Below are 21,667 nucleotides of genomic sequence, written 5' to 3'. Positions count from 1 at the left end.
CACAAACAAATATGAATTGTTTTGTTCATCGTCTCTTGGAAAAAATAACTGCTAGTGTTGGGGGATAGTAACATCTTTTTACAGATTAGATTTATTTATAAATATCAGAATGGTCTCCTCAAAGTCTTATAATAGGGTTGCCATATTTCAAACAGTGAAAATCCAGACAGAAAAGTTGTTGAGCTGGTTTTTTTTGGCCAAGGCAAAAGCTACACTGCGTCCAGATTTTATTCTGGATATGTCCAGGAAATTCCAGATGTATGGCAACCCTATTTATTAAGTTTCTAAGCATTTCTAATAACATATTTCACAGGAGGTGTTTGAACATTGTTATCATCATTAATATATGCCAGGTGACTTGTTTGGCCTGCTGGATCCTACAGCAGGATCTTGATACAGTCACCTCAGTTTGGCTCATGGGCAGGGTGGCCATAGTCTAAGGAACTTGTTTGGCCTCTAATACACCTTATTTTTTGAGCTCATTTTTCAGAAATAGCTATGGACCAGATTTGACAATGGGATTCAAATTTCCCTGGTTGCACTAGTCAATGATCTGTGGCAGGCTATGGGCAGAGGAGAAGGCGGTTTCCTGGTTCTGCTGGATTTCTCAGCAGCTTTTGATACCATCGACCATGGTGTACTTCTGGAGCATATGTGGGGCTGTGAGTTGGGAACAGTGTTATGCAGTGATTCTGCTCCTTTCTCCTGGGCTACGTCCAGAAAGTGGTGTCAGGGGATAAGTGTTCAGAGCCCTGGGTACTCACTTGTGGAAAGCTTCAGGGCTCTGTCCTCTCCCCCAAGTATTTTAACATCTATATGAAACCGCTGGGAGAGATCATCAGGAGGTCTTGGCTGAGTGTTCATCAGCTCTACCTCTCATTTAAAACAGAACCAGTGAAGGTGGTGAAGGTCCTGTATGACATCACCACATAGCAGCCTCTTGGCAAAAAGCATGCCTTGTTGATGGTCTCCCCCTACTCTGTAAGAGCACATGGCACCACAGCCTTGGCACCACAACCTTGCCATTCCTGCTGGATCCTACAGCAGGATCTTGATACAGTCACCTCAGTTTGGCTCATGGGCAGGGTGGCCATAGTCTAAGGAACTCCCATCTCCCAAAAAGATATCACTGGGTGACACTCCCACCCTAAGTGCAAATACATACCTGTATGCTCTTTACGCGGGGACGCAGGTGGCGCTGTGGGTAAAACCTCAGCGCCTAGGACTTGCCGATCGTATGGTCAGCGGTTCGAATCCCTGCGGCGGGGTGAGCTCCCATCGTTCGGTCCCAGCTCCTGCCCACCTAGCAGTTTGAAAGCACCCTTAAGTGCAAGTAGATAAATAGGTACCGCTTTATAGCGGGAAGGTAAACGGCGTTTCCGTGTGCTGCACTGGTGCAGGCTCGCCAGAGCATCTTCGTCACACTGGCCACATGACCCGGAAGTGTCTTCGGACAGCGCTGGCCCCCGGCCTCTTAAGCGAGATGGGTGCGCAACCCCAGAGTCGGTCACGACTGGCCCGTACGGGCAGGGGTACCTTTACCTTTATGTTCTTTACAGAGCCAGCATTGGGAAGGGGGGGGCAGGTGATATCATCAGACTCGAGCTTTGCTGCCAGCTGTATATATTCCACTGGCCCAAAACTGTCTGCGTACCAAGATAACTTTAATCTTACAACTTTGATAGTTCATACTGAATTTTGAAAATGTTAGCAGTTTAAGGAATAGGATAAAAAAACCTGGCAATATGCAAACGAGCTTTCTAAGTTGTGGAGAGAGACAGGCAGAATTTGTTGCTCATTTGGCTTGTGCACCAAACTGAAAATCTAATGTGTTTCCTTACAACAAACATTCCTGCTTTCCATGGCCAAACATCAGAAAATATGGGACAAGACTTGAAAGTAGTTGATTGTCCTAACAAAAGATTGGTCCCTGCTTGCTGGTGTAAGATTGCTTAAATGTTTGGGCTGTGTCTTTTGCCTCCCACCCTTTCCCTCCCCAAACCAGCAATACATCAAGCACTTTTAGCTTGTGGCAGCTTCTGTAGAGGCATGGCTTGGTCGTAATGGACATCATGACCTATAGTTGCATAGGTGGGACCAGACCTCAGGAGAAGAGCATATGCTTGATGTGCTGGTCCTAGTTAGGGAGGGGCTTTCAACACCCTATCAATCCTGCTGTTTTCTCACAGGCACCCCTGACCGGATGTGCTCCATCCCTCCATCAAATGATGCATCCCACCCAGTCTCATTCCAAGCACGACAATCTAGCAGTTCCCACTTGTCCATCAGTTAGCAATTCATCTATATTTATCTTTTACTGGCATTTTGGGTCTATCGTGGTCATTACTGCCACAGTTCTCACCCACGCAGAAAGTAAATATCGACTAATGTTCTGCCCATTTTTTCAGCTTAATAAAACAGAGGCTGTTTCTGTTCATGTGGGGGCAGTGGAGATTTTAGTTGTTTTACCAAGGTCAGCTGTGTCACAGATCTACCATATTTCTACAGTAAAAGACAAAATAAGAAGCAAGGAAATATATAGACACCATGCCACCAAGATGAATGTTTAAATAGAGCTGGTGTGCCTGCAAACACTTACTTGAAACCTCTTGCCTTTTGAGAAGAACTGTAATGCTACAAGGTGCTATTTTTCCCCTTATCAAGAGATAGGTGACAGCTAGAATAGAGAAGGTTCTTTGTTTTTCATAGGTAGCAGACATGTCACCCCATGCTTGTGTAGCATCTCAAGTGTGCTAGAACAACTGAATAAACAGCCTGATAATGTGTCACAGCTGCCCTGGGGCAGCTTTGTCCTACAGAAACCTTTTTGCAAAACTTCTTGATGTTTCTTAGAAACCGAAGCAGGGGATTCTGAGCAGCATAATGCATTTCCCTCTATCTCCCCGCTATTTTTATTTTTATTTTAAGTTTTGAAACTAATTAGGAAGACCATACTATAGGCTTCAGCGGTCAACAGAAATGAGAAGGAAGAAATATTCTGACCCCAGGCTTGTGTTCTCTCTGTTTTTTTGGAGTGGGAAGTGAACTGGCACTTGGTAGAGATAGGAAAATAATCTGAAACAAGTTGCTTAACTCAAGGCTATCTACAGTAAGAGCTGGCTCACATACGCAAATGCCATGCCCTTTGATATTTCGCAGATGAAAATGGGGGTGTTTCTGTGCATCAGAATGAGGCACTAGGGACAGAAACCAGTAAGTGGGCCCAGCGTTATGGCCTGGTAGACAAAGGTAGACCAGTACAATGTGCCTCAAGGATAAAGCAAAACTAAATCTACATGTAAGCAGATGGGTCCATATGCAAAGGCACTGAGGCACATCCTACACTACACGGGAAGTCAAAATACATATCACACACGCATACTGCATGTATACCAGGTGGAGGACTTTGGTTCCATTTTGCAGCTAAGGAACACTGAGACATAGCAATAACTGGCTAGCCAAATAATTTCACAGCCAGAATTCTTAAGAACACTGAAGAAATAAGAGGTAACAAGAGACAGACAGACAGACAGACACACACACACACACACACAGAGAGAGAGAGAGAGAGAGAGAGAGAGAGAGAGAGAGAGAGAGAGATCTGTATTCTTATGGATAGAGCTTTGAAAAACACAGCAGTCCTGGGTGAAACTAGAGGATAAGAGTAGGCATTATATAGATATAGAGACATGTCCTAGCACTCCATAGATTCAGATCCACTGTGATTTCCTTGAACATGAGGACTCATCTTTGTATGTGACCATAACTATGTTGGAACATTTTGAAATGAGCACTCTGATATGAGGTTAGAGATCTGGTAAATATTTTTCATACCACCTGAAGTTTATTCTTGTCCAAAGTAAGGAGCACTTATGTTAATAGGAAAGGACACAGGAGAACTGGTGTAGCTATACTCAAGGCCAAGCCAATGAGATTTTCATTCACCTTTTCCTTCCAGAGGTCATAGCATCAGTACAGCAGCACACATGTCCAACTCTGCCTTGCCACATGAATGTTTCTCTGGAACTGGCATATGCATGTCCACACCTAGGCCTGTATATTAGGGATGAAAGTATCTGTCCATTTCAGTTCCTTACATGTTCTCATTTTTCAGTTCACCTCATTTCTGTGTCAGCTTGCCTTTTTTTGTTTTTAAAGCAAGTCCATTAAAATGTGTGTACATTTTTCCTAACACACACAATTAGTATTTAAATTTGTGCAAGCAATTTCCCCCAATACATTGAATTATTGTTCATTATTTTCACCACTTCACATTTGTGAGCACTTTCCTCTAATGTACATTTTTATATACATTTTAGCTTGGAGAATTGCAGTGCAAAATTCAGGGAAGAGTGGATTTTGAAGAATAGCTGCATTTTGACTCATACAATGGTTCAGGAAGTGCAAATTTGATAGGTTCACATTAAAATGCAAACTGAATGGATATCTCTTTTATTCCCTATGAAGCTATACAATGAATGGGACTGTGATTGTCCTAGATTGCACATAGTTCCCTTATTGTGTGCAAGTTTTACACACATGGGAATGTCACAGATGTGCATGTGAACATGAGGACAGCAGGTAGCAGCTGCTGTGTTTTTGCTCCCATCTATGCACATTTGAGTGTGTATAAGGTGCTTTATATGTAGAAACATTATGAAAGGCTACTACATTTCCTGAACACAGCTGTGACCTGGGTCATAGATTTGTCTCCTGTTCGGGAGATTCATCCCCAGAGAAACTACATGGAAGAACAATACCCATAAACCATTTCCATGCGTAGGTGCTCATATAATCCCTTTAAAAGGTCAATCAGTGAGTACAAAATGTGACATTTGGAACGGTTCTCATTTCTTTTCACTTTTCACTCTTCTGCATGAGAGATATTGGGTGGAGGGAAGAAAAGGAAAGGAGTTGAGATTTGGTAATACCATGGTTGTTGTCAGGCTCACTTAATTGAACTTGCCATTTGTCAGTCTCTGTTTTACTCTGGAAAGAGATGCATTATCTCCATGGAATCTTCCTCATACCTCTTCTTTTAGCTGCAGAAATGTTGCCAATAAAAATGTGAAGAGTCTGCAAATGTCATGCTCAAAACCTATTGAGCTAATTCACCAATGAATATGAAAACAGTTTGAACTGGTGAACTCCAGTTAAAATCAATTGATTTATTTTAAAAGAAAGAATAGCTTTGATGGAAGCCATTCTGACAGTGGAAACAGAAAGCGATGGATAGGATTAGCAAACCGAACTGATTCATTTCATTATTCCTTTTTTTTTAAAAGAAAAAAAGCTTAGGGTCGATGACCTTTTTCTACCATGAGGAGGCTTGACACAGTGTTGTCTCATGGCAAAGATCTACTTATTGTTTCTGTATTTTATTCAGAGTGTATCAGCACAGCCAGTGCAAATTTATGTATCCTTCTGTGCTATACTTCTTTGGGATGGATTATGATGCCTAGATTGTTAAATAACCAAGCTGCATAGAAAACTTGGACAATGCGGGGTTGTGTAGAACTTCCCCAAACAAATCTCTAGAAGAGAATGGATAACATGAATGAAAAGTGAAAGGAAGACTGTTTTACATCTTTGCATCTGCCCTTCACATGAGGATGTAACATTTGAATGGGGCCTATGCATAAATTCAATGTATAGAGGTCCATTCTGAACAGCCAGCTTCCTAGATAAAATGTGAGGAGATGCCACGTGATCATAGCCTGCACACAGAGCTTTTTATGTGCATAGAACCTATTAAGTCTCATATACACAGTAGAGGTGTGCACAGGTCCCAAGATTTGCCTTGTATCTATGCTTTTTATTTTAATTCATCAATCCCTACTTACACACATATACTAATACAAGCAATCTGTATACCCAAATAAGTATGTGAAAGAGATTGATGATTATAAGGTATACGTTTAAACATAGAAAGGACAGTGAGATCTTAAAGACCACTGAGTAGCAGATGGTGGGTGCTTATCTTTCAAGCCTTGAAGTATAAGTCTTCTTGCAACCTTAAGGGCTCACAGTACAACTTTTGTTGTCCATTCATTAGCTCCCACATCACAGGAATATAAATTAAAAGTGTGATTCCTGAGTATTAATAGGGCTTTCAGATTTCATGTACAGTGGTACCTCGGGTTACAAACACCCCGGGTTACAAAGACTTCAGGTTACAGACTCCGCTAACCCAAAAGTAGTACCTCAAGTTAAGAACTTTACCTCAGGATGAGAACAGAAATTGCACGGCAGCGGTGTGGCGGCAGCAGGGGGCCCCATTAGCTAAAGTGGTACCTCAGGTTAAGAACGGTTTCAGGTTAAGAACGGACCTCCGGAATGAATTAAGTTTGTAACCAGAGGTACCACTGTATGCTGAAGTTCTCTGCTGAATTGTGGTCATTGTGACACAAGGTATCACAGAATGTGCATGAAGCAGGATAAAGTTAATACCTTCAGTATCCAATTTCTTGATCTCTTCCCAATGCTGCTATGTAGTAATTCTTGGTGTCTCCGCAGTGCCAGGATACATAAATAAAGACAGAGTCCTTTAGACTTTTTCATTAAATTTCTAGGGTAGTTTCTTGGGCTTGTTTGTTTATGTGGGGATCTTGACATTTCTTCCATTTTGTCTGGTTTTAAAATATAAACCTTTAATATAGCACAGACAGATTACTGAAAAAGAGTTTGAAGTAATTTATAGCCTAGAATTTACAGTAGAAGCTGAAAGCATTCATCCCCCTACTCCCTGCCTAAACTGACTCTTCTAAAATTTCATGATCTCTGTTCTTACCAAAGTGAAGTTTTGGCTCCTTCCATTTCCAGAAGTCTCCATAAATAAAGATAAAAGAAGTGTGATAAACACAGAATGAAAGATTTAATTTGCCAAGGATGTTGGCAAAGAAAAAGCCACCAGGAAGAGTGCTTTCAGTTTTTCATAGAAAGTCACCCATAGTACTTTTTACTTACTAAATAAATTTTGCTGATGGATGTTGGTGTCAGTGGATCCCAGGATGACTGAGCCTCTCCCCTGAATGCTCCATTTTCTAGATTCCCATAGCTTATCACCAGTGGGAATCCTGCTGGTGGTACTTCTGCCCACTCTCATGTTCAGCAGGTGGAACACAGAACTCAGTGCTGGAAGACTGTTGCCAGGATCACCCCCCAGCATTGTGATTTTGATTGCAGCCTCTCAACAACTGAGCTCAGTTGTGCAAAAAAAAAAGTGCTTAACCTGACTGCATTATATCTGATATATGGCTATTCCTATGAATGTGTACACATTCACGGCTGAAAGTGATCTATTGCTGAGAGGTTATTAAAGGGCTCTTCTGATAACTGAACAAGCAGGATGGAGGTGGTGGTGGTGGTGGAAAGTCAGAGCAGGTTTGCAGGCCTGACCCTTCACCAACTTGTGTATTCAGCCTACTGTGGGAATGGAGCATTGGCACATAGCAGCTGTATGTGTGTAGGCCCTATACACATACCATCACAAACCCTTCCTAAAATAAGAGTTTACAGTTGCAGGGACAACTCTGCACATTTGCATTTTGTACCTGTTGTTGCCATCCATCTGTCCTGAGAGACAATGGAGTGCACCTCCAGGGGTGAAGTCCTAGATGGCCTACTTTCTCAGGTTGATGAGCCCCATCTGCCCCTCACTTCCCCCTATGGGGCATGCAGAAACTGCCTTCTTGACTGTTGGGCCCACAGTTGGTCTTGTCTGTGCAATCCACCAGAGCCTATTTTGCATGCAGGGGAAGTCCTTACGTCACCAAGGGTTTGTGTCCCCTCGGCTACCCTCACCTGGTTTAGCCAGCCAGTTAAAGTCATGTCCCAGGGTGCGGCCGCTGTCACATACTGACAGCTTCTAGGAGCCACAGGTGAGAGCTGAGTGCAGGGTAGGGGCCAAAGGTGGACAAACTACCCCAGAAGGATCACATTGTGTCCTGCACCAGAAGTACTACCCCTCCCCTAAAACCCCATACACCCCATTTGTACCTCTATAGGGTTTGATTCCTGTAGAGTGGATTTACACGTCTGGATTTAAGTAGAGCCTACCACTGCAGTGTTGCTTCTCCCCGCCATGTTTGTGTTCATTCTAGTCTACACTGCTGACTGATTGAAAAGTGCTACTCTCATTTCCCAAATGGACATTGTCTCCCCACTGTTTCTTTTGGTATTTATAATCCTGTTTTTACTGTGGTTTATTAATGCCTTTAAATAATCAAACCTTAAATCAGTGTGCTATGAATATATTATCAAAAAGAAATGTGCATTTTTTTTAATTAAAAAAACCAACCTAGAACACTATTAAGCCACTGAATTCTTTATTTTGGAAACCATTCAAGCTGTTATTCCAATCCACCGGTTGCAAAGTCATCTACTAACACCATGACAAGCTTCTTAGCACTTTCTAACAGATCACAGAAGGGTTTTTTTTTGTTTGCTTCTAGTGTTGACAGCTGGGTGGAGGTTTATTACCCGAGGTACAGCTCCCATCTCCTTATATACCTTGTGTCATAGAGTCCAATCTAATTGGCAGCAATGCAATCTGTTTTAACACCTGGATTAGTGAGGGCCTTTGTCTCCCATTTATAACAGATTAGAGGATTTGTGTTTTTATAAACTGAGTACTGATCACAGGATGGCGAGAATTTTTGCTGTATAAACAAACGAAATGCGTTTTGCCGCCTTCCCCCTCTTACATCAAACATAATCAATTTTAGCTAACAGCTTTAGCGGCTTCTTTCCAGAAACTTTGCTGTTTCTTTTATGTATCCTTCAGGCTGGCAAAGTGCACTGGAGCATTTACAGAGAACTTGGTGCCAAACTGATGATTGATGTGGACCAGTGGAACAGTGTCTCAGAGACCTTACACATATGGACACTTTTTGTCAATACTTGGGGTGCTAGTGGTATAATACTGGTGCTGTTAATTCCTGTGCAGAACATGCACATGATTTGCCCCAGGGAATGCAATAATTATTTGCAGCAGTTATAACCTACTGCTAATACATAAGGAGCATTGCTAACTGTAGTGCATGAGAGAGCAGTTCCATGAATAAAAATCCTTGCATACGGAGAGAATAGTACTATATTCACTGATGCTGACTCTTGTATGTTGTGGGCATGTCCATTTATCGGTGCTTCCCAATGTCATTTTGAGTGAGTAAGGTAACTTGGCAATCCTGTACACACTTATCTGCATGGCTGATGCACCTTTGAACACAGTAGGACTAAATTTTGAGTAGACATGTGTTGTGTTGCAAATGACACTTTTGGCTTATTCTTCTGGGATCTTGGTGGGAAAAGAAGTGTGGGGAGGACATAGGTAGTTCAGGAGCTGAGTAAATGACACTAAAATTATATATTAAAAGAGCCCTGCTGGACCACACTCATCTAGATCCTGTTCTCAAAATGGACAAGCAGATTTATTTAATTATAAAATTTATAAACCCCACTTGCAGGGTACGGCAATTTTCCAAATCATGTACAAATTCTCTCATATATATATGGCTTGACTAAAATACACAAACCAATTAGAAACAAACAAACAAACAAACAAAAGCATTAAATCCATCATAATAAAGAAAGATAAAACCAATAAAACTTTTAAAACATAAGAACATAAGAAGAACCTGGTCAATCAGACCATCTAGTCCAGCATCCTGTAAACACAGAGGCCACCCAAACACGCAAGCAGCACCTGACCACAAGAGCACTCTCCCTTCCTGTGTTTTCCAGCTATTTTGAAGCACTACTCCCTTCAACATAGCTAGTGTGGCTCATATCCCTTGATAGCCTTATCCGAACATGAATTTGTCCAAGTTGGCGGCTATCATTACATCTTGTAGGAACAAATTCCATAGTTTAATTAATCACTGTGTGGAGAAATATGTCCTCTTGTTTGCCCTAAATCTTTCAACATTTGGATTGACTGGATATCCCTGAGTTCCAATAAGAAGAAGAGAGGGAGAAAATGTCTCCCTTAATGAAATCAGCCGGGAGTGCTCACTGGAAGGACAGATCGTGAAGCTGAGGCTCCAATACTTTGGCCACCTCATGAGAAGAGAAGACTCCCTGGAAAAGACTCTGATGTTGGGAAAGATTGAGAGCACAAGGAGAAGGGGATGACAGAGGACGAGATGGTTGGACAGTGTTCTCGAAGCTATGAACATGAGTTTGACCAAACTGCGGGAGGCAGTGGAAGGCAGGAGTGCCTGGCGTGCTCTGGTCCATGGGGTCACGAAGAGTCGGACACGACTAAACAACAATCCACTTTCTCCATTTGGATTTGAAGATAAGTGAAAAGTGAAGAGTGAGGGTGTACCCTGTGAGGACACCAGTGACCTGGCGGGGCCCTGTCCATGGGTATGGGTCCTTGCTCTGTTGAGCAAAGGGTGGCTTAGACCTGCTATTCAAATTTCCTAAAATGCTCTGAAGTACTATAATTCTAGGGCATTTGGGGAAATTAACATGACAGATCCTGCTTTTTTTTAAAAAAGAAATTCCCATAATGCCCCAGAGCAGTTCCACATTACACAAAAGAGGAGCTATGTCACTCAGTGGCAGCCCAATGCTTTGATGCAGAAGACCCCAGGTTCAATGCCTGGCATCTCCAGGTAGCATTGGGAAAGATTCCAGTCTAAAACCCCAGAGAAAATGCTAAGCTAGATGGACCCAATGACCTAACCACCAGGTAAGCTCACTAGAGCTAAGGGGCAGAAGTAGGGACAGGGGGAAGAGGCCAACAAGAGCATCTTGTGCAAAAGGTCTCCTCAAACCTTGATCGTGCCCTCTGTTCAGTTAGACAGCATGGAAGCCAGAAGAAATCAAGAAATAAGAACTGTACAGATTCAGCTCCACTTCTATTTTCTAAGCTTATTCAAAATAACTTTCACTTTTTCATGTTTCTTTTTAATACTGCCATGACATTTAGAATGTTGCTCTTTTGCTCTTTAACAAAACGGGATAAAAATATAATTATATAATCTAAATATTTTCAGCACACTAATTGGGTTTTTCTAGGTGTTTTTTGTTTTTTTTTTAACTGTTGTTAGTCCTGGCCAAGAATAGCTCTCTTAATAGAACTAGTCTGCTAGTGAGCTCTGTCTGGTGCTTAAATCTTTTCGGTGCTAGGTAATAATTTACCTCCTTCTCCCCAGGCTTTTGATAGACTACAATGATGTTGTTTGCAGTTAGTTGTCCTGCTTTTTTGCATTGTTTTTAATGATTTGCATGTGTTTTGTGAAAATGTGTTACATGTACATTTGTTTTTTATTATCATGTGTTCATGCATTTTTTGCTTTTACATTTAAATATGTTGTCAGTTGCCTGGAAAACTTGTTGTGTAACAAGCGACTAACAGGTAACAACAACAACAACAACAATTTGGTGAAGGTATCGTCACTGTGTATCACTTTAGTCACTGCTAAGCCCCATGTGACTTCTTCATGGATGACAGATTAGCTGTTCACTATGTGTTGATTTTGTTCCTGGGTATGAATTGGAAGAGAAGGCCATATTAGACCAGGGCGCCAATTTGTCCAGTGGGCTTTAAATAGTTATGCATTTGTGTCACTTTGAAAGGAACTAGTGCCCTATCTTTTCCAAGTGATGATTAATTGCACAGAGCGATAGGTGACAAGGAACAATTTTTCACGTCAAACACGGTTCTGGATGGCAAAATGCCCGGCACTTAATTTCCTACAAGTCCCTTCAAAATAACAACAATGGAAAGTGAAACAGGACTCCGTGCTGGCAATTTTCCTCAAACTACTGGCGTCCCATGGTTAGAATCCATCACTTTCCCACTGTGGGACCAGATGTCCCACTATAGAAACCAATGTTACTTTGAGAATGAAACTAGGTGAGCTACCATGAAAGCTAATCTCAGGTGTTTGTCTAACAGTTGGATAGCTTCTTCCAGAGATGGCTCAGAACTGCCCGTTTTTTTTAGAACTGAGGTTGTCATTTTCACATTCCTTTTGGCAGGAAAGTAACCTTTAGATTAGCTTTGACATCGCTGCTGCTTGGGGAGTGAAATAATGGGAAAGTCAGGTCTTTGCCTCTAACCCATTCCTGTGGTCTGCCATACTCTATTTCAGACATCAGATTATTGAACCTGCATCCTAAACAGCATTGCTAGCTAACCATCTCCCTAATATTCACAAGGGCTTTTCCACGAAACTCTAATGAATATTAATACTGCCGTAGCTGTGCATTCATTTTCTATGTGCAGCTGATTATTTATCACTGGCTTTGCGACAAGATTGGGCCCTGCAGCCCCATAGCGCATGTGTTTCAAATGGAGTTCTCCCACAAGGTAGCAAGAAATTATATCTTTCCTAGGTACCCCATAAATAATGTATCTAATTGAAAATTCACTCTTAAATTATTGCGGACTGCACATTTCTCAGTGATGCAGAAAGAAAAACACTAGGGAATGTCGTATTTTTTGCATCCCTGGAGGTTGGAGAGCTGCACCATAGGCCTCTTCACAGCTAGGAAGTCACTGCTTTTCTCTCTCTTGCAGAACTGTACGCTCAAGGGCTTGCATGAAGACCCTACTGCAGAACTGTGAAATAAGGCAGTTAGCAAAACTGCCTACTCTAGAAAACGGGACATGAAGAGTCCACCGCCATTTTAGCATAAGTAGAACTAAAATGCATGTGTAAAAGCCATGTTGCATCACTTATTTGTTTTTGTTTAGATTTTTGGTTTCCTCTTTTATACAAATAATTCATTTGAATGTACTAGACAGGCTTTCAGGGTCAGTTTTCTTCTTAACCACTGATGATTCAATCAACAGCCATATACAGTCATGTGATACACAATATTTCACTTCACATTCATGTAGTGTAGTGTAAGATGTCACATGACTAAAGCACCCTCACCAAATAGATAAGGATCATCAGAATGGTTAAGCCTTGATGTGTCTGAATGTCTTGCCAAAAGAATAGAGGCGTTAATTTACGATTTAGTTGTTTTAGAGGAACAGAGTTGCCAAGTTCAAGCTTGGAGACTATGGCTTGGATCATAACTAGGGTTTCATGAATGGAAGGGAGCCTCCTGGCTGCTGATGGGACTGAGATCCAGGAGAACAATTTACCAGTCAAAGGTGGGGGATGAAATTTTCATTGATAAACCCTGTATCCCACAATGCTTCTTCACAGGATTATCCAATCTCCCAAATCAGTTTTTGATAGGGACAACAAGCAGGAGGAGGAAGCGGGTGTCAGAGAGAGTAGCACTCCTGTTGCTGGCAGGACCCTTAATTCTGCTTCATTAATGCTGCCTCTACTAGAATCAAATTTCTTATCCTAGCCTATGCCTTTGGTTTATAGAATGAAAGGCATAGGCTTCACAAAGGCAATTTCTCATTCTCCTAGACCTCTTAGTCACTAGGCTGCCCTATTCATCCTGCCTTAAAATAGCCATAGCTGTCAGCATGGTTGTGTATTGAAAATGCCAGTGATTCGTAGGACTTGTTACCATTCCAAAATTCTGTAGTGCTCAAGAGGTTTGGTGGGCAAAAATACAGGCTGATTTATGCATGCAACAGTTTGTGCATGTTGATGTGACACGTTGTCTGCTTGTGCATCTTCAGCTGAAGATACACATTAGCCAGTAATTTATACTGAGAGACAAGCTATATTGTTGCACTAGAGATTTTTCTTTTCTTTAATAAAGCAGAGAATGCAAACACAGTTGAGCTTCTTCTATAGGAAACAAATTCAGGTATGCCCTCTCATTTGTAAATGTCTGAAAACCAATAGCAGTCAGGAAGAAATCTTATTTTGATGAAGTTTTGCTTACCCAAGCACAGTCGGTTTTGTATTATTACACCCAAGTCCATGCATGAGTAACCAACAGTATCATACTGAACACACTCAGCCACGTGGAAGCCAGGTGAATTATGATCCTGCAAGTTCCTCTTTGTAGTGAGCAAATATTAATGCCTTGAATGAATTGTCTCTTTGATTACTCTGAAAATGTTAGGAGCCAAGGAAAGAGAGTTATTGGAACATGGAAAAGCTTAGTGGATGATGAAGTGGTATCATAAATGAGTTTAAGGCGTAGCTGAATTTATACTTGGAAGTCGACACACGGGGATGAGTCTACAGCTGCGCTGAAGTCAATGGGAAGCTTTCTTGGCACACAGCTGTTCTGTTCCAAAATATGGAGCATTAAATTTGGGACCAGAGGGCTGCAGCTGAAAGCTCAGCTAAGTCATTAGGAGAGGTGACATTGCTCAAGTCACTATGACGTGGTCTCATTTCCCCGCAGTAGAAGTTGAAATAACAAGAAGGAAATCATTATGTCAGTATGAGATGAATATCGAACAGCACCACTGCATACTAAAAATCAAAATATTTTACACAAACAAAAGCATCATCACCATAACCCTCATCAGTCTCCCACCTGAGATTTATTGCTTCTCTTAGGCTCCTTGCTCTTTTCTGCCTGGGTGCTTTCAGGTCCCAGCTCACTTCTGTCCAATGTTTCTGTTTTCCTTCCCTAGACCCATCCTGCCTCCTCTGTATTATCTGAGTAGCCAATACAATGGTAGCTAGGGATTTTTCTACCCCTCTGATTTTAATGCAATCAGTGCCAGAGGCTTTCTATGATGCTTCTGAATACCAGCTGCTGGGAACCACAAGCAAGGAGACTGCTGTTGTCCTCAGATCCTTCTTTTGGCCTTCTCACAGACATCTGGTTGGCCACTGTGAGAACAGGATGCAGGACTCTAGCCATTGGCCTGATCCACCAGGCTCATCTTCTGCTCTTAGTACTACCACCACAGCATTCCCAACAGCATAAAAGACTGAGCTAAGGATCTGGACATTTGTGGTTCAAGTTTTGTTTCTGACATTAATTCACAAGGTGGCATTATGCAAGCCACTCTCTCTCAGCCTCACCCTCCTTCCCACATCTTTAGTCTGGGGAGTTGTAACGATGCTCACAACAACCTTAGAGGGTTGATTTAACAATTGCAATTAAATAATGTATATGAAGTGCTTTGGACATTTGCAAGTCCTATAGAAACAGTAAGTATTACTATAGGAAATATAAAACCAGCAATTTCTACAGATAATCGGTGGAATCCAGTGCTCCCATTCTGCTAGTGCAAGGGCTGTGAGCTAGTGGAACAGAACTTTCCCCTCCTCTTCCCTGAAGCCCACTGCACACCTTCACCTCTGGGGGTGGGGCTTCTGGAGAAGATTGGAGGGGCACATAGAGGGAAGAGAGGAAACAGAAGTGCCACTGCACCAGCCAAACTCCACTGACACTGCTTTGGAGACAACCCTCTATTTCAGGCATAGGCAAACTCGGCCCTCCAGATGTTTTGGGACTACAACTCCCATCATCCCTAGCTAACAGGACCAGTGCTCAAGGATGATGGGAGTTGTAGTCCCAAAACATCTGGAGGGCTGAGTTTGCCCATGCCTGCTCTATTTTTATATGTTTATTCCCCCCCCCCCCATATCATTTTAAAGCTGTTGAGCAAACCAAGTTCTATTTCATTTTCAAGTTGCTACTTGGCCTTGCTTTTTTCATTCTTATTCCTCTTTGGAACCAAATTTAAGGCTATATTATACAATGCAGGCAAAATTCTTATTTGAAACCATTACCTCCACTCTCAGGGTCTGTGTTATCACCAGAAATCTGGTGTGGAATTATTTTCCCTGCAGCAAATAGGCATGCTTTTATTGCTATTTTTACTCTTATTTTAAAGGTAATTGTAATTGACTCTGTTAGAACTTATGTGTCCAAAAGGGTTAGAAAGTAAACAGTGTTTTTTAAGACACAGAAGCCATGTCTGGTGGCTAGCCTTTCCCCCTCCTTAGAATCACATCTTGTATGTGCTAGCTCTGGGGTTAGTACCAATCCTATTGGTATGCAGAACAAAGGGCAAGGAGTTATGCACAAATAAGCACATCAAGATGTGGACACAGGCACTGTGGAATTCAGCTCCTGGGAGCAGTGTGTTGTTGAAAATCCCTGATACGCTGTATCACCAGTTTGTAAGGTTACAGACACAGAGGCTGCAGCAGATCAAGGCAAGTCCCACTGACTATCCAGGCATCTACTGGTCCCATTCCCTACCTGTCCTCATGAATCCATTATGTGCAGCTGCAGCATAATGTAGGCCCTCACAGCTGCATTCCAGCAGCCCTACAAGTTCATTAAGGGGGATCCATGTCTGTTAGGTAACTAGATCCTAAGGGCTGAGAAGGTGGTAGAGAAGATTGCTATTTATTATAAAGTATTTCTAGGCCAGCTTTCTGAATAGATTTTTCAAGGTGGCTTGGTTAAATAAGAAATACCAGGTCTCAGAATAGAACACTTCCAACCCCACCTGCAATTAAAAAATTAGCAGTAACAAAACACTTATTCCATAATACAAGCATAGTTTCCATAAGACCAACAGTTAAGAGAGAACAAAAGACATCTCTCCCTCAGAACCCCATGTTGCCAAAGTATGAGTAGAATTTCCTGGAAATCTCATTGTAGAACACAGTCTGCCCCACCCCCAGCACTTGCTATACTCACTGATCTCAACAAGTTATTTCCACCCCCACTGGTTCTGCTAAAAATATGAACAGTTCTCAAAGTTTTTACTGCATTATTATAGTCATTATTATGTGCAGTATTATATGCATTACTATACTGTAATATTATGCACATATACACTCCAGGCTTCCTAAAGCAACCAGCACATAAACAGATAACATACAACAATGCACATAACTCTCCAGAAATACTTACATTCTAAAGCTTATAAAATTATTCTGCAGAACATAAGACAATCTTGCTGGATCAGGCCAGTGGTCCATCTAGTCCAGCATCCTGCGGCCAACTTGATGCTTGTGGGACCTGAGCTAGCACGTCCTGAGCGCAGCAGAGAAATATAGTAAAGCATGAGGCTTGGTTCTTTCATACATATTGTATGTATAATATATATTTTGCATATAGGTATTTTTTTAAAAGCAGATCAGACTTAAGTGGATACTAAATGCAAGGGGCAGCTTGATGCTGGCAGTGCTAAATTGGATCAGAACAACCAAATTCCCTGTATAAATCATATTCCTCCTCCAGCCTCATTTTCAGCTAAAGGCCACCTGGAACAGGTAGCCCTTCAAAGCGTTTGAAAACTGAAACATGGTAGCAAGTAACTGCTTGAGACTTCCAAGATGGCTGTCTGGTTCCAGCAATCAGAATAATGGCCATGTCTCAGGATGCCACTTAGGTCTGGCCATTCCACTCGCTCACCTCTGTCTCCTTTCAGCTCCTGCAATGGGGCCTGATTCTAAGAACTTCCCTGGTAACAGCCACAACCCCAAATCTGGCATGGACTACTTCCCATCCACTAGGCATCTTCCTCCTCCTACACCAGCACTGCCTGACCCTCACATGTAGGCAGGATCATTGAGCATAGCAATGTTAAGGATAACTAACAGTAATGACTTATAGGCCAGCATAGATTTTGATCTGTGTGCTTGGGATCTGAATTCAGACAGGGCCTGTTGGATCTACAACTCACTAAGGTAGGATATATGCCTTGAAACTCCCTTAGCTGTTTCTCTGTCTTTTCTATGCATTTGCCATTCATGTGTTTCCACCAGTGAATTCAATTTTGGGGACCTCCTTAAATGTATTTCAGCATCACAATAGCATCACAGCCTAGCAGCTGTGTTCCAAAGCTTTAATACTCATGAATGTGCAAAGTCCTTTTTTTAAAACACTGTATCTTATGGTAAGTCACAGTGGGCATATGAACCATTTGCATGCAGAATATAAAATATCCCTTAGCACTGCCTTGTAATTCGGATGATAGCTTCCATTCCAGTAGAAAACTAAACGTGTCTGTAGACTCTGTACCAATTAGATTACTTTATAAGGTCAAAATAAAAGTTTGGGAGCCATTTCCTTCAGATTCATCAATGGTAGTCATTTAACACAAATTATAGAGTGGAGCCGTGTTAATGATAAGGAGCATCAAAACTTGAGGAAGTGAAAATGGAAGTGTCAAAGCTGTCAGAAGATTCATCCATAAGTAGGCTATAGCTGAATTTCTGGAGTGCCTTATTGAGGGCAGAATGACAGCACCGCTGTGTATCCTTGAAGACGGCAAATAATATGCCAACATCTCTGTCCTTACTGCTAGTAAAATTCCAGGATGAGTACAGCTGCAATGACAATAGGTGAAGTGATCTGATAAGTCAAAAGGACTTCTAAGTCTTGATTTTACTTTCATTTAATGGTTTGCATGGGTAGTATATAGCTGAGAGCTGTGCACAGCTGATATAATGTGCACACATACATATTGAGTAGTATGCTTCGGTCGCATACATTATTAAAATGAAAGTTATTTCTATTCATTACCTCTATTTTATCATACTGCAATTAACTGTGTGGCAAGGTAGTTATGCATATGCAATTATTAGCTCCTGTCTCTGATGCTCTCTTCTGGCACACATGTGAAATAGATATATACATTTAAATGACACCAGAAAAAGGTTGATATACCAGTTATTGTTAAAAATGCTGCTTGCACTGTCTCATAGTTCTACCACCCAGAGGTAAGAAGAGAATTCACGTAGTTTACAGTAACATCAGAAAAGCTGCCCTCGTGTTTTCCTTACCCCAACGTCTAAAATGGAAGAGTAGTTCCCCCACCACCAAATTTGCATATATAGAGAGCCAATCTGAATTCAGTTGAACCAATGGGAGCACCCTGTTATGAAAGACAGTATATATTTTCTTTAGTATATAAAATTCCCTGCTTGTGCATTCACACTGCAATGACCTTACAGCTACCTTCCCCCTCTGACATGCAGCAGTCATTTAGTTGGAGGGAGGTCAGGTGAGTGGCACAGTCCCATCTTCATTTTGATAAAAATTGGATGCTAAGCCTATCTGAAACACAGGTGCAGAGGTTCTTAAGGCTGCAGTTCTAAGCACGTTCATACTAGGGAATAAAACCCAGTGAGTACAGAGGGATTGGTTTCTGAGAAAGCATACATAGGATTGTGTGGGACTTCTTTTAGTGTAGCCCTCATCTGTTTCCTCACATGTCATGGACAGGCTAGATCCAGAGGTGTGGTGGGAAGCACCAGCTGGGGAACCCCTAAGGGAGATGGCTCAGAGCCAGGGGATTGGTGGTGGGATGACAATGAGTGGTCAGAGGGAGAAGAGGGAGCAGAATGGGAGGAGGAGGTGTCAGAAGCTGAAGAGGTAACAGGATTTAGTAAGCAGGAAGATACTGGGGAAGAGAGCAGTCCAGAATCAGTGGCAGAAGTGGAGGTGGGCCAAGAGGCAGAGATCAGGCAGGCTGCTGAAGAAGCCAGGGTGTCTCCCCGTCCTGCTGCAACCAGCTCCCCTCCCCTCTGGTTGCCCAGAACCTGCAGAGGTATGAAGAGAGTGAAGCAAAGACAGACAATGTGAAGAAGTCTCAGGTTGCTTAGGAAGGACCCAGGGGAGGAAGAGAGTTAGGGAACTGTGAGAAGGCAGGAAACTTCAGTGCTCGCAGCTGCTCCATTGGGACAAGACGTCCTGGCAAGAGAGTTGGTGTGCATATTAGGCATGGCCTGCTTTTGTTTCTTTGAATAAGGAGTTAACTTCACCTTGTGAGTTATTGCTGACATCTCCCAGCTCCCACCTTGACCTCAAATATTTCCTACATTGTCAACATATACAGGATATTTCAATTTATTAAAAAAAGCTGTTATTTGCTGCATTACTGATTTTAATTGTTAACAAAGCTGATAAGGTTCACAAATGACAGTTTTATAACAGGAACATTATCTGTTTGTAAAATATATGATTTTACAATGAGTTAGTTATCCCTACTCTTGGAATCTTACTCTATAGATTTCTTCTTTTTTTTAACAAATAAAGTGCCAACTTTCATACATTGATAACATTAGCATGGATACCAGCACAAAATGACTGCCTCTGGAAAGTTTCATTTCCCTTTATTTTAGTTTCTAAATATATACTGCATAAATTTAAAATAAATGTTTTCTTTAATATATATATATATATATATATATATATATATATACCGTATTTTTTCTGTGTATAAGACTAGGGGTTTTTTTAAACCCAAAAATTGGTTTGAAATTGGAGCTTGTCTTATACAAGGGGTGTTTTCTTAATTTGGAGTCCCCCAAAATAGGGGCGCCTTGTACAGGGGGGCATCTTATACACGGAAAATACAGTATATATCTTGAAGACAGTCTTCTAGTAGGGAAATTTATGTTCTCTCTTAGGTCTTGCATGCTATTTTATAATCTACAGAGATATTTCTTACCAGTGAGTGTACAACCCTAGGAAAAAATAAAGGATTGTTATGGAAGTGTTTACACAACCCTCGCTACTTTACAAAAACTAATGCAACTATAGAAAAAGCAATCTAAAGCCACTGCTGTTTTCTCGAAGGCAGACATTGTTTTTATGTCCTACAGATAAACCCCCATTATAAGTTTTGATCAAAGCAGATACTCTCTCTTTGAGACTTTGGGTACATGTAAATTGCTTTGTTATACATACACATTTGCATATATTTTCAAGAAGATGAGCTGCTGAAATGGCGCCTTATATATTTTGATGCTGTGCTGAATTTAAAGTATCTCTAGTACTTTGTTGCCAACTAAGATGTTTTAACAAAGGCTAGGAAAACTATAACATGAAGGAAAGTCAGTAAAGTTGATATACAGTATATATCTATCTCTGCAGCTGCTGTGCTAAGGCGTACATTGGGATAGGAGCACCTTAGTTTGAAATTGTTAACACTGGCATATGAAGCATTTGCCATATGGGATTTAGTGCATAGGCAGAGATGTTCAAATGATATGATGTCTTTCTCATCTGTGTCTTTCCATTTTTTGTAAGCTCTCTGCTTAGTTTCCCCGGATTAAATTGATTAACTTTCCATCTCACCTCCCATTAATTATTGCATTAACAGTAATAATCAAAATGTGTGAACAGCTGGCATTTTAGATGTTCTTAAACTCAGCCCCTAGCTTATGTTTGCTGCTCTACTTACACGTACACAAAATTAAACAGCATTTATAATGTGTATGCACACACACACAGTTAGGTATATTTTATGTTTTGAAGTCGCATGTGCACATTTGACTTGGAAGTCTCTTCTTTGCTTTGTGAGTTCCCTTCATTATCATGGCTTGTTAATTCTATAGATGACAAGGTTAGATAATTACGACCTTCTTCATTAAACATCCCTTTGTAATTAACACAGTGCCTCTGGGTTTAAGGCCTCTCACTCATTAAGCATATAGTGCTTCAAAAATATTGGTAGAACTGCTTTTCATATCCATCAAACATCTCTGTGGCAAATTACAGTCGCTGCAGTTCTTTTACTACATGTCTTTTCAAATAGGGGCTCCTGCTAGTTTTGATAAGAGAAATTAATTAAAAAATAAGAGATTCCATGCCCAAATTCTACTTAGCTACTTGTTTCCTATATACCAGGGGTTAGGAACTGGATCTGGCCAGTGGGCCTTGAGGCCATTTGACAGATAGCATGACCACAATCAGTCTCCTTGGAGAAAAGTTGGGATATCAAGGTATCTAGCAATCAAGTAAATTATATCTTCTGAGTGGATTTTCATTGGGAAAAGGTTTTAACTCCATCCTT

At 41.3% G+C, this 21,667-nt stretch overlaps 1 protein-coding gene across 1 annotated transcript in view; it reads left to right on the top strand.

Moving 5' to 3' along the window:
* The window catches only part of DAB1 (DAB adaptor protein 1), a 656,563-nt gene that overhangs the window by 142,571 nt on the left and 492,325 nt on the right, over positions 1 to 21,667 (top strand). The gene's annotated exons all lie outside the window — the stretch shown is intronic.

Source organism: Podarcis bocagei, assembly GCF_964188305.1.
Source record: "Podarcis bocagei genome assembly, chromosome: 5".
Lineage (NCBI taxonomy): Eukaryota > Metazoa > Chordata > Lepidosauria > Squamata > Lacertidae > Podarcis > Podarcis bocagei.
This window is presented reverse-complemented; position numbering and strand designations above follow the sequence as displayed.